We start from the raw sequence: 12,774 nt of genomic DNA on the forward strand, positions 1-12,774 counted from the left end.
GGCAGAGTGCGATGAACTGCTCCTGGAGTATGAGATCTTTCAGTGTATCATAGTCTTTCACTTGCAAGCCCTCAACCCATTGATGCAACAGGGTTGACAATTGTGCTAACTGTCCCGCATAGGTATCGGAGGGACTGCGCTTTGAGTCTCTAAACTTTTGTCTGTAAGCCTCAGGGGTGATGTTGAAACGCTTCAGCAATGCTTTCTTAATTGCAGCATAATCACCATCCTGCTCCTGGGGAAGGTCTGCAAACGCTTCCAGGGCTTTTCCCCTCAGCCCAGGCGTTAAATAGCTTGCCCATTGACTGGAGTCCAGTGCAAACTGTCGGCAAGTTTTTTCAAAGCTCCTGAAGAAAGTATCCAGGTCACCATCTTTCTCCAGCACTGGAAATTGATCATGCCGGGGCATTTTCCTACCCGGGTCAGGAACAACACTCTGGCCTCGGAGCCTCGCCAGCTCCAACTGGTACTCCCGTTCGGCCTGACGCTCTGCAGCCTCTCGGTACTGCTGTATCAGCTGTAGAGGTGTCACATCATCTGCATCCGTCCTATATTTGAGGGCAGTTTGCAAATAATGGTCCAAGGCACTATCATCACTGGAACTAGTAGAGTGCTCCGACCTCCGCCTAGCAATGGTACCAGTATCTGTTGTAGTATCTAGGGACAGAGAATTTCCCCCAACAGCATGTTCCTCAGTCTGATCCCTTTCCGCATCCTGCCTCTGGTTGGCTTCTTGGAGTGCTTGGATCAGCTGATCCTTTGTCCTGTTGGTGCTGGCGATTCCTCTGTCCTCGCACAGCTGCACAAGGTCATCCTTCCTCATTTGCTTATACTCAGACATCTTGGACCTCAGCTTTTGCCAAATAAACAGATAGAAAAGAAAACAAGAGATGGGGAGGGGAACAGAGACTGCGTTCACGGTATATAATTTCTAACTATTGTCTTTTGTAAACCCGAGTTCTGACTCTGGTGAAGTGGAATTACTCCCACTCACTCAAGTTCTTGTAAAAAGTTATTTATCAATCCCACACGCTGCCAGCCACTTTGTCACGGACCCCGGCCGCCTCACTCTCCGGATACACCAATCCGAGAGTTGCGCCAGCGCCGTGCGAATCCCACCGCTGCCACCACTTTGTCACGGACCCCGGCCGCCTCACTCTACGGATACACCAATCCGAGAGTTGCGCCAGCGCCGTGCGAATCTCCGCTGCCACCAGCAAAGACTTTTCAACGTATTGCGGACGTTGCAGGTGTCTTTAGCTTCACCTGTGATCACCAATCTCAATATCTCATGAAAACCATAGGTAACGTACTTCACTTGGCTTGACTTGGGTTCAAGAACACAGCAGTCAGATCTAATTATATGTTTATTATAATCAAGAAATATCTTCGGGTTTACACTGGTAAAAAGATTACAAAGAATATAAGGAGTTTAGAAAAGATATACAGGTTACTAGCAGTCTCAATAAACAAAAAGAGAATAATTTCAGAAGCCTAACTTACTCAACCTCAGTTAGCTTTCTGTGTGGAGGGATCTCACAATGGAAGATATATGGTGCATTCCCAGCTCCTGGCTGCTTCCCTCAGAGAATGAACAAGACAGTGTGTGTGTGAGGGACAGATATAGCCCCCTCATAGCTGCAGGCCCCCCACCCTTTCATTAACTCTCTCAATGCTGGGTACCTGAGCAGTAACAACCAGACTTTACTTGGTTTCACTTTCAACAACTGTCTTCCTTTTAAGTTTCCAGAGGTCAGGTTTCTTGGCCTGGCCTGGCTTGTGGTAATGTCGTTTATAGCTTCTTAGATAAGGTAAGAGCCATAAACTAACCTCTGACTCTCCCACTATAAATCAGTGTCCTCTACTCCCATATATATGTAACTATGGGTTCATTTAAAGGACAGGTTGGAAACCATTTTGTGTCACAGACTCCATTACAATATACACGTAGACATTACATACAATTCTTATATCGCTGTATACAAATTAATGTCCTATTTGCCACAGCAGGTAACTCCTCCTTCTCAGAATCAGGCCCAGTGGCAGAATGCAGGTAACTCCTCCTTCTCAGAATCAGGCCCAGTGGTAGAATGCAGGTAACTCCTCCTTCTCAGAATCAGGCCCAGTGGTAGAATGCAGGTAACTCCTCCTTCTCAGGATCAGGCCCAGTGGTAGAATGCAGGTAACTCCGCCTTCTCAGGATCAGGCCCAGTGGTAGAATGCAGGTATCTCTAGTTGCAAATATCCCGGGTAAACTGGCAGCTTAGGGGACTTGTCTGTGTGGATTGAGGCACGGCAGCCGCTCTGAGAGGCTTATCGCTAGGTCTATGGGGCATAAAGTGCTTCTCTAGGTTTGGAGTCATCTTTCTGCTGTCAGAGAAAGGAGCAGTAATTCCAGAAATAGTTACAATGTTATAGTTACTGGGGATGTATTTTTATTTAGAAACAATTAGAAAGAATAATGGGAAATGAAATGAATGCATTACTTTTTAAGAGATCTGTATTTACAGGCAGGCCAATAAAGACTAAGCAATATACAGGGAGACAATATATACAGGGCTTATTAATAACAACGGGCCTGATTCTCAGTTCGGCGAGGACGCAGGCGCGTTTTTAGCCACCATCTCCCAGTCACCACCCAGGAACGCCTCTGACATTTCGACTAGTGTGCGTCCACTACTCTGCCACTCTGTAATATCAGATACAGGAAGCATGCGCTGCGCAACTCAGGCCCGGACAAAAATCATTGCTCCACTGCGTCTGACTTCGCTGCTGCGTCCAATGCAAGATCAGGCCCAAAATATGGGCTCTCATTCCGAGTTGTTCGCTCGCTAGCAGATTTTAGCAGCATTGCACACGCTAGGCCGCCGCCCTCTGGGAGTGTATCTTCGCTTAGCAGAATTGCGAACAAAAGATTAGCAGAATTGCGAATAGAAAATTCTTAGCAGTTTCTGAGTAGCTCGAGACTTACTCCTACACTGCGATCAGCTCAGCCCGTTTCGTTCCTGGTTTGACGTCACAAACACGCCCTGCGTTCGGCCAGCCAATCCACCGTTTCTCCAGACACTCCCGCGTTTTATCCTGGCACACCTGCGTTTTTCCGCACACTCCCAGAAAACGGTCAGTTTCCGCCCAGAAACACCCACTTCCTGTCAATCACACTCCGATCACTTCAACGATGAAAATTCTTCGTTCGGACGTGAGTAAATCGACTAAGTTTTGAGCTAAATTACTGAGCGCATGCGCACTGCGTACCATGCGCATTTTCACCTTAATCTCTCCGTTGCGAAAATCGGCAACGAGCGAACAACTCGGAATGACCCCCATGAAACGGGATGTAGTTATGTGACAGAGTGGGAACAGAACCTGTGGCGAGCGCACCCTCGTCCACATCGGAATTCTAAACCCCGGAATCCTGGCGTTGGTATGGTGACTGGCGGGATCCCAAACTCTGGTCACCTATACCCAACCCTAAGTTTTTATGTGTTCAAGTTATGCAGGGAGACAAAAACATGTGGGTCAGATAAGACACCATCAGATGTGTGTTCTCAGCAGCTGCGCTTTCCCTTGCTCCTGTGACGCTATGACTCCACAGGGTATACAGGAGCTGTCACTCCAACTATGGCCCCCCTTACCATCTTCTCTACTGCTTAGTACATGTCCCCCCTAAGGGGTCTATGGGGTACATTTACTAAGCAGTGATAAGAGCAGAGAAGTGAGCCAGTGGAGAAGTTGCCCATGGCAACCAATCAGCACTGAAGTAACATCAATAATTTGCATACTATAAAATTATACAGAGCTGCTGATTGGTTGCTGGGGAAACTTCTCCACTGGCTCACTTCTCCGCTCTTATCACTGCTTAATAAATGTCCCCCTTAAAGTGGCAGTATCACTGTGTTCCCACCATAGCAAGCCCATACATTTTGATGAGCCCTAATTGCCCATTCATGCGATAATATTAATAATTAGGGGCCACACACCGATTTATGAGCCTTTCTCCATGTCCTAAATATTTATTTAATGGAGTCAGATTAAAGACTCCATCGTCAGATTCCTGGCTAGTATTTGTAGTGCACCCGCAGCTCTTGTCTACAGCCTACCCCTGTGCCGCATTGGGTCAGCATCTCCACAGTCATTATCTATAATGTAATCAGCGACAGAGGGAAAACATGGGGACTTCAGGAAAGTAGAATTGAGCTTGTTTAGCTATGTACAGCCAATTATCTAAATGTGTCTCTCCAGAGAAGCCGGCAGTGATTAAGTCTTTCCCAGATCCTGTATCCACTGGGAATAAATACAGTTTTGTCTACATTAATTACTAGCCCAGGGATATTCCAATTACAGTAGGTTAATCACTATGTGGGAGAGACACGTGAGTCTCCACCAGAACATAAGAATATTGGGCCTAATCCAGACCTGATCGCCGTGCTGCAAATCAGATAGCCGCCTCCCATAGAGAGTGAAACTCCGCCCTGTACAAGTGTGTGAATACATGTGTACGCCGTGCGAAAACTTCACCAGTCAGCGGGCAGCTACAAATCCGTTCACATCACACTCACCATCGAGTGATGTTTCCAGTGTGTGCACAGCCCAGGACTTACTCCTCCAGTGCGATACACACAGGCTGATCTGGGGCCAGTTACCACCCCCAAAAGCCGGCTTCCTGTCAATCACCTTGCGTACACCTACCGATCAAAATTTTTGCACCATCCTGTCGCTGTCTGGCGTCGCGCCTGCGCATTGCGGTGCATACGTATGCATAGTCATTCGATAATTGGATGCTGTGCCTTAATAGCACCTGACAATGCTTTACGTCTAGCGCCCATTACTATGTATTATATACAGTACAATGTTCTCTTATATAGTATCCGGACTCTGGCTCAACAGCATTTACGTCGACACACCTTAGGTCGACGCCTATTGGTCAACAGTGACTACGTTGACACCAGAAAAAGGTTGACACGAACAAGAGCAACATGGAAAAAGGTCAACATGAGTTTTAAAAAAAATTATAATTTTTTTTACTTTTTCATACTTCACGGTCCAGGCGGACCGCAGCGGTAGCGGATCGAGGCACCTTGCCCGAAGCATGGCGAGTGAAGCAAGCCATGCGTAGGGACACGACGCACTAATTGGGGTTCCTGGTCACTTTACGAAGAAAACAACACCAAAAAAACATAAAAAAAACTCATGTAGACCTATTTCCCGTGTCGACCTACTCACTGTCAACCAATAGGCGCCAACCTAATGTGTGTCGACTTAGACACTGTCGACCCATACCCCTCATATTCTACTGATATCCCAGACATGACGCCAGACTACTCCCCGTGTATTACTATTGTCATTACTTTATTAAGGCAGAACTCTAAATCTTTATAACGTCTTCCCGGGATTGTAGTAAAGCAGTGCTGCTATTTATCAAGCATTGACAATACTGTAGAGATGAGCGGGTTCGGTTTCTTTGAATCCGAACCCGCACGAACTTCACTTTTTTTTCCACGGGTCCGAGCGACTCGGATCTTCCCGCCTTGCTCGGTTAACCCGAGCGCGCCCGAACGTCATCATGACGCTGTCGGATTCTCGCGAGGCTCGGATTCTATCGCGAGACTCGGATTCTATATAAGGAGCCGCGCGTCGCCGCCATTTTCACTCGTGCATTGAGATTGATAGGGAGAGGACGTGTCTGGCGTCCTCTCCATTAGAATAGAGATAGATAGATTAGATAGAGAGAGATTGTGCAGAGTCGCAGACAGAGTTAGTTTACCACAGTCAGTGACCAGTGCAGCAGCTAGTTAACTTTTATTTAATATAATATATCCGTTCACTTCTCTCTGCTATATCCGTTCTCTGCCTGAAAAAAAAAACGATACACAGCACAGTCAGTCACACAGTGTGACTCAGTCTGTGTGCACTCAGCTCAGCCCAGTGTGCTGCACAGTCATCAATGTATAAATTAAAAGCTTATAATTAATTGTGGGGGAGACTGGGGAGCACTGCAGGTTGTTAGCAGGAGCCAGGAGTACAATTATATTAATTAACAGTGCACACTTTTGCTGCAGGAGTGGTGACCAGTGCCTGACCACCAGTATAGTATTGTTGTATACTACTAATATCTCTTTAAATATCAACCAGTCTATATTAGCAGCAGACACAGTACAGTGCGGTAGTTCACGGCTGTGGCTACCTCTGTGTCGGCACACGGCAGGCAGTCCGTCCGACCAGAATTGTATTATTTATTATTATATACCTACCACCTAACCGTGGTTTTTTTTTCATTCTTTATACCGTCATAGTGTCATCCTAATTGTTACGAGTATACTACTATCTCTTTATCAACCAGTGTACAGTGCGGTAGTTCACGGCTGTGGCTACCTCTGTGTCGGCACACGGCAGGCAGTCCGTCCGACCAGAATTGTATTATTTATTATTATATACCTACCACCTAACCGTGGTTTTTTTTTCATTCTTTATACCGTCATAGTGTCATCCTAATTGTTACGAGTATACTACTATCTCTTTATCAACCAGTGTACAGTGCGGTAGTTCACGGCTGTGGCTACCTCTGTGTCGGCACACGGCAGGCAGTCCGTCCGACCAGAATTGTATTATTTATTATTATATACCTACCACCTAACCGTGGTTTTTTTTTTCATTCTTTATACCGTCATAGTGTCATCCTAATTGTTACGAGTATACTACTATCTCTTTATCAACCAGTGTACAGTGCGGTAGTTCACGGCTGTGGCTACCTCTGTGTCGGCACACGGCAGGCAGTCCGTCCGACCAGAATTGTATTATTTATTATTATATACCTACCACCTAACCGTGGTTTTTTTTTCATTCTTTATACCGTCATAGTGTCATCCTAATTGTTACGAGTATACTACTATCTCTTTATCAACCAGTGTACAGTGCGGTAGTTCACGGCTGTGGCTACCTCTGTGTTGGCAGTCGGCAGGCAGTCCGTCCATCCATAATTGTATTATTATTATAATATATACCACCTAACCGTGGTTTTTTTTTCATTCTTTATACCGTCATAGTGTCATACTAGTTGTTACGAGTATACTACTATCTCTTTATCAACCAGTGTACAGTGCGGTAGTTCACGGCTGTGGCTACCTCTGTGTCGGCAGTCGGCAGGCAGTCCGTCCATCCATAATTGTATTATTATTATAATATATACCACCTAACCGTGGTTTTTTTTTCATTCTTTATACCGTCGTCATAGTGTCATACTAGTTGTTACGAGTATACTACTATCTCTTTATCAACCAGTGTACAGTGCGGTAGTTCACGGCTGTGGCTACCTCTGTGTCGGCAGTCGGCAGGCAGTCCGTCCATCCATAATTGTATTATTATTATAATATATACCACCTAACCGTGGTTTTTTTTTCATTCTTTATACCGTCGTCATAGTGTCATACTAGTTGTTACGAGTATACTACTATCTCTTTATCAACCAGTGTACAGTGCGGTAGTTCACGGCTGTGGCTACCTCTGTGTCGGCAGTCGGCAGGCAGTCCGTCCATCCATAATTGTATTATTATTATAATATATACCACCTAACCGTGGTTTTTTTTTCATTCTTTATACCGTCGTCATAGTGTCATACTAGTTGTTACGAGTATACTACTATCTCTTTATCAACCAGTGTACAGTGCGGTAGTTCACGGCTGTGGCTACCTCTGTGTCGGCAGTCGGCAGGCAGTCCGTCCATCCATAATTGTATTATTATTATAATATATACCACCTAACCGTGGTTTTTTTTTCATTCTTTATACCGTCGTCATAGTGTCATACTAGTTGTTACGAGTATACTACTATCTCTTTATCAACCAGTGTACAGTGCGGTAGTTCACGGCTGTGGCTACCTCTGTGTCGGCAGTCGGCAGGCAGTCCGTCCATCCATAATTGTATTATTATTATAATATATACCACCTAACCGTGGTTTTTTTTTCATTCTTTATACCGTCGTCATAGTGTCATACTAGTTGTTACGAGTATACTACTATCTCTTTATCAACCAGTGTACAGTGCGGTAGTTCACGGCTGTGGCTACCTCTGTGTCGGCAGTCGGCAGGCAGTCCGTCCATCCATAATTGTATTATTATTATAATATATACCACCTAACCGTGGTTTTTTTTTCATTCTTTATACCGTCGTCATAGTGTCATACTAGTTGTTACGAGTATACTACTATCTCTTTATCAACCAGTGTACAGTGCGGTAGTTCACGGCTGTGGCTACCTCTGTGTCGGCAGTCGGCAGGCAGTCCGTCCATCCATAATTGTATTATTATTATAATATATACCACCTAACCGTGGTTTTTTTTTCATTCTTTATACCGTCGTCATAGTGTCATACTAGTTGTTACGAGTATACTACTATCTCTTTATCAACCAGTGTACAGTGCGGTAGTTCACGGCTGTGGCTACCTCTGTGTCGGCAGTCGGCAGGCAGTCCGTCCATCCATAATTGTATTATTATTATAATATATACCACCTAACCGTGGTTTTTTTTTCATTCTTTATACCGTCGTCATAGTGTCATACTAGTTGTTACGAGTATACTACTATCTCTTTATCAACCAGTGTACAGTGCGGTAGTTCACGGCTGTGGCTACCTCTGTGTCGGCAGTCGGCAGGCAGTCCGTCCATCCATAATTGTATTATTATTATAATATATACCACCTAACCGTGGTTTTTTTTTCATTCTTTATACCGTCGTCATAGTGTCATACTAGTTGTTACGAGTATACTACTATCTCTTTATCAACCAGTGTACAGTGCGGTAGTTCACGGCTGTGGCTACCTCTGTGTCGGCAGTCGGCAGGCAGTCCGTCCATCCATAATTGTATTATTATTATAATATATACCACCTAACCGTGGTTTTTTTTTCATTCTTTATACCGTCGTCATAGTGTCATACTAGTTGTTACGAGTATACTACTATCTCTTTATCAACCAGTGTACAGTGCGGTAGTTCACGGCTGTGGCTACCTCTGTGTCGGCAGTCGGCAGGCAGTCCGTCCATCCATAATTGTATTATTATTATAATATATACCACCTAACCGTGGTTTTTTTATACCACCTAACCGTGGCAGTCCGTCCATAATTGTATACTAGTATCCAATCCATCCATCTCCATTGTTTACCTGAGGTGCCTTTTAGTTCTGCCTATAAAATATGGAGAACAAAAAAGTTGAGGTTCCAAAATTAGGGAAAGATCAAGATCCACTTCCACCTCGTGCTGAAGCTGCTGCCACTAGTCATGGCCGAGACGATGAAATGCCAGCAACGTCGTCTGCCAAGGCCGATGCCCAATGTCATAGTACAGAGCATGTCAAATCCAAAACACCAAATATCAGAAAAAAAAGGACTCCAAAACCTAAAATAAAATTGTCGGAGGAGAAGCGTAAACTTGCCAATATGCCATTTACCACACGGAGTGGCAAGGAACGGCTGAGGCCCTGGCCTATGTTCATGGCTAGTGGTTCAGCTTCACATGAGGATGGAAGCACTCAGCCTCTCGCTAGAAAACTGAAAAGACTCAAGCTGGCAAAAGCACCGCAAAGAACTGTGCGTTCTTTGAAATCCCAAATCCACAAGGAGAGTCCAATTGTGTCGTTTGCGATGCCTGACCTTCCCAACACTGGACGTGAAGAGCATGCGCCTTCCACTATTTGCATGCCCCCTGCAAGTGCTGGAAGGAGCACCCGCAGTCCAGTTCCTGATAGTCAGATTGAAGATGTCAGTGTTGAAGTACACCAGGATGAGGAGGATATGGGTGTTGCTGGCGCTGGGGAGGAAATTGACCAGGAGGATTCTGATGGTGAGGTGGTTTGTTTAAGTCAGGCACCCGGGGAGACACCTGTTGTCCGTGGGAGGAATATGGCCGTTGACATGCCAGGTGAAAATACCAAAAAAATCAGCTCTTCGGTGTGGAGGTATTTCACCAGAAATGCGGACAACAGGTGTCAAGCCGTGTGTTCCCTTTGTCAAGCTGTAATAAGTAGGGGTAAGGACGTTAACCACCTCGGAACATCCTCCCTTATACGTCACCTGCAGCGCATTCATAATAAGTCAGTGACAAGTTCAAAAACTTTGGGTGACAGCGGAAGCAGTCCACTGACCAGTAAATCCCTTCCTCTTGTAACCAAGCTCACGCAAACCACCCCACCAACTCCCTCAGTGTCAATTTCCTCCTTCCCCAGGAATGCCAATAGTCCTGCAGGCCATGTCACTGGCAAGTCTGACGAGTCCTCTCCTGCCTGGGATTCCTCCGATGCATCCTTGCGTGTAACGCCTACTGCTGCTGGCGCTGCTGTTGTTGCCGCTGGGAGTCGATGGTCATCCCAGAGGGGAAGTCGTAAGCCCACTTGTACTACTTCCAGTAAGCAATTGACTGTTCAACAGTCCTTTGCGAGGAAGATGAAATATCACAGCAGTCATCCTACTGCAAAGCGGATAACTGAGGCCTTGGCATCCTGGGTGGTGAGAAACGTGGTTCCGGTATCCATCATTACTGCAGAGCCAACTAGAGACTTGTTGGAGGTACTGTGTCCCCGGTACCAAATACCATCTAGGTTCCATTTCTCTAGGCAGGCGATACCGAAAATGTACACAGACCTCAGAAAAAGAGTCACCAGTGTCCTAAAAAATGCAGCTGTACCCAATGTCCACTTAACCACGGACATGTGGACAAGTGGAGCAGGGCAGGGTCAGGACTATATGACTGTGACAGCCCACTGGGTAGATGTATGGACTCCCGCCGCAAGAACAGCAGCGGCGGCACCAGTAGCAGCATCTCGCAAATGCCAACTCTTTCCTAGGCAGGCTACGCTTTGTATCACCGCTTTCCAGAATACGCACACAGCTGAAAACCTCTTACGGCAACTGAGGAAGATCATCGCGGAATGGCTTACCCCAATTGGACTCTCCTGTGGATTTGTGGCATCGGACAACGCCAGCAATATTGTGTGTGCATTAAATCTGGGCCAATTCCAGCACGTCCCATGTTTTGCACATACCTTGAATTTGGTGGTGCAGAATTTTTTAAAAAACGACAGGGGCGTGCAAGAGATGCTGTCGGTGGCCAGAAGAATTGCGGGACACTTTCGGCGTACAGGCACCACGTACAGAAAACTGGAGCACCACCAAAAACTACTGAACCTGCCCTGCCATCATCTGAAGCAAGAAGTGGTAACGAGGTGGAATTCAACCCTCTATATGCTTCAGAGGTTGGAGGAGCAGCAAAAGGCCATTCAAGCCTATACAATTGAGCACGATATAGTAGGTGGAATGCACCTGTCTCAAGTGCAGTGGAGAATGATTTCAACGTTGTGCAAGGTTCTGATGCCCTTTGAACTTGCCACACGTGAAGTCAGTTCAGACACTGCCAGCCTGAGTCAGGTCATTCCCCTCATCAGGCTTTTGCAGAAGAAGCTGGAGGCATTGAAGAAGGAGCTAACACGGAGCGATTCCGCTAGGCATGTGGGACTTGTGGATGCAGCCCTTAATTCGCTTAACAAGGATTCACGGGTGGTCAATCTGTTGAAATCAGAGCACTACATTTTGGCCACCGTGCTCGATCCTAGATTTAAAGCCTACCTTGGATCTCTCTTTCCGGCAGACACAGGTCTGCTGGGGTTGAAAGACCTGCTGGTGACAAAATTGTCAAGTCAAGCGGAACGCGACCTGTCAACATCTCCTCCTTCACATTCTCCCGCAACTGGGGGTGCGAGGAAAAGGCTCAGAATTCCGAGCCCACCCGCTGGCGGTGATGCAGGGCAGTCTGGAGCGACTGCTGATGCTGACATCTGGTCCGGACTGAAGGACCTGACAACGATTACGGACATGTCGTCTACTGTCACTGCATATGATTCTCTCAACATTGATAGAATGGTGGAGGATTATATGAGTGACCGCATCCAAGTAGGCACGTCACACAGTCTGTACTTATACTGGCAGGAAAAAGAGGCAATTTGGAGGCCCTTGCACAAACTGGCTTTATTCTACCTAAGTTGCCCTCCCACAAGTGTGTACTCCGAAAGAGTGTTTAGTGCCGCCGCTCACCTTGTCAGCAATCGGCGTACGAGGTTACATCCAGAAAATGTGGAGAAGATGATGTTCATTAAAATGAATTATAATCAATTCCTCCGCGGAGACATTGACCAGCAGCAATTGCCTCCACAAAGTACACAGGGAGCTGAGATGGTGGATTCCAGTGGGGACGAATTGATAATCTGTGAGGAGGGGGATGTACACGGTGATATATCGGAGGGTGAAGATGAGGTGGACATCTTGCCTCTGTAGAGCCAGTTTGTGCAAGGAGAGATTAATTGCTTCTTTTTTGGGGGGGGTCCAAACCAACCCGTCATATCAGTCACAGTCGTGTGGCAGACCCTGTCACTGAAATGATGGGTTGGTTAAAGTGTGCATGTCCTGTTTTGTTTATACAACATAAGGGTGGGTGGGAGGGCCCAAGGATAATTCCATCTTGCACCTCTTTTTTCTTTTCTTTTTCTTTGCATCATGTGCTGATTGGGGAGGGTTTTTTGGAAGGGACATCCTGCGTGACACTGCAGTGCCACTCCTAGATGGGCCCGGTGTTTGTGTCGGCCACTAGGGTCGCTAATCTTACTCACACAGCTACCTCATTGCGCCTCTTTTTTTCTTTGCGTCATGTGCTGTTTGGGGAGGGTTTTTTGGAAGGGACATCCTGCGTGACACTGCAGTGCCACTCCTAGATGTGCCCGGTGTTTGTGTCGGC

The sequence above is a fragment of the Pseudophryne corroboree genome, chromosome 7 (assembly GCF_028390025.1).
Source record: "Pseudophryne corroboree isolate aPseCor3 chromosome 7, aPseCor3.hap2, whole genome shotgun sequence".
NCBI classification, from domain to species: Eukaryota; Metazoa; Chordata; class Amphibia; order Anura; family Myobatrachidae; genus Pseudophryne; species Pseudophryne corroboree.